Below are 1,965 nucleotides of genomic sequence, written 5' to 3'. Positions count from 1 at the left end.
GTTTTTGGCCCTGGGCTCTGCAGCCATCTTGGGAAACTACCAAACCCACATTTCTGAAAACTAGACACCTGGGGGAGTCCAGCGAGGTATGGCTTGCATGGACACCCCAAAGTTTTCTTACCCAGAATCCCCTGCAAACCTCAAATTTAGCTGAAAAAGTCAGAGGTACTGATGTCGGTTACCAACCCAAAACATCTTGACACACGGACCAAGTAGTCCAACACGTGCGCGAGTTGGAGGGCCGAGCGAAACCCTGTGGCGCAATGAAGGTGAGGGCCGGACCACCAGCCCGTCTCGCCTGCTCCGTTGGAGAGGTGGAGCATGAGCGTGCGTGATAGGACCCAAAAGATGGTGAACAATGCCTGGGCAGGGCAATGCTAGAGTTAACTCTGGTGGAGGTCCATAACGGTCCTGACGTGCAAATCGGTCATCCGACCTGGGTATAGCGGTGAAAGACTAATCGAACCATCTAGTTGCTGGTTCCCTCCGAAGTTTACCTCAGGATAGCTGGCGCTCGGGCCCCCAGTTTTATCTGGTAATGCGAATGATTAGAGGTCTTGGGGCCAAAACGATATCAACCTATTCTCAAACTTTAAATGGGTAAGAAGCCCGGCTTGCTGGCCGGGCATGGAATGCAAGTGCCTAGAGGGACACTTATGTTAAGCAGCACTGGCGCTGCAGGATGAACCAAACGCTGGGTTAAGGCGCCTGATGCCGACACTCATCCGACCCCAGAAAAGGTGTTGGTTGATATAGACAGCAGGATGGTGGACATGGAAGTCGGAATCCGCTAAGGAGTGTGCAACAACTCACCTGCCGAATCAACTAGCCCTGAAATGGATGGCGCTGGAGCGTCAGACCCATACCCGGCTGTTGCTGAGAGCCACGATGAGTAGGAGGGCTGCTGCAGTGTGCACAGAAACCTGTGGCGGGTGCCCGGGTGGAGCCGCCACTGGTGCATATCTTGGTGGTAGTAGCAAATAAATAAACAAGAAAAGAGAGTTTGCAATAACAAAAATCAAAAAGCCACATAGATGGAGCAAAACAACTAGTGGAGCTCACACCCTGTTTGGGTGGAGAAGAAAGCCCTCACACACCGACCTAGTCAGTGTCATGCTTCATCATCGGGCCCCACCAAAGAGACCGAGTGCCTCTTTGGTGTGCTGCGACGCCAGGAGACTGCGGAGCTGGTTGTGTGAATTGGGCGTGTTGTGAAGTTAAATTAGAAGTAAAAGTGTCTAAAGGGTATCGACCAAAAAGTTTAATGGATGATCCCTAGGATACGGTTAAGAGGGTTATGTGTCTGAATTTAGTGCCAAAGGTAATGAATGGTTAATTCAGATATAGTCAGTCAACATGTTTCAGCCTTACGAGAGGTTTTAATTTACCTAGGCATTCGTCAGGACATCAATAAACCCCGGCGGTATGGACTCTCTAATCGTCCACCCTGACCTGGGGGCGTGAAAGTGAAAAATAAATAGTGATAAAGTGCATGAAAAAGTGGAAGAGCGAGACGCTCAATTCCCAAAAATACTCTGAATTATGGAGTGTTTCAGCACCTGTAGAGCAAAAAAATTCACAAACAAACACAGAAGACATACACACAATTAATTGTAAAACTGTGTCATTGCGTTTTTTTGTCCATGGTGCTCCATAATAGTGGCATCAAAAGTGTTCCCAAAGTAGGCGCTAGAATTAACACCATCCACAAACCCTATAGGGATGATACTTCTAGCTCTGGGAAGTGAAGTGAAAAGGGTGTTCAAAGTTAAAAGGCTCGAGTGGCCTTATTAGGGGTTAAAACATACATTAAGTGCTCCAAGGGATCAATGGACCAAAAGGTCTGTGGCCCCACTGGGAAGCTTCTTAGATAACAAACAAATCTCACTTTAAAAAATGGCGCTAACTGCACCATGAGTCTCGGGAGGGGGGTTGGAGCGTCCCTGGCACATCCTATAATGAAAA

At 48.4% G+C, this 1,965-nt stretch overlaps 1 pseudogene; it reads left to right on the top strand.

Moving 5' to 3' along the window:
• The first annotated feature begins 207 nt into the window (after positions 1-207).
• On the top strand, positions 208-983 carry LOC144771085 (28S ribosomal RNA; annotated as a pseudogene).
• The last annotated feature ends 982 nt before the right edge of the window (positions 984-1,965 follow it).

Source organism: Lissotriton helveticus, chromosome 7 (genome assembly GCF_964261635.1).
Source record: "Lissotriton helveticus chromosome 7, aLisHel1.1, whole genome shotgun sequence".
Classification (NCBI taxonomy): Eukaryota; Metazoa; Chordata; class Amphibia; order Caudata; family Salamandridae; genus Lissotriton; species Lissotriton helveticus.
This window is presented reverse-complemented; position numbering and strand designations above follow the sequence as displayed.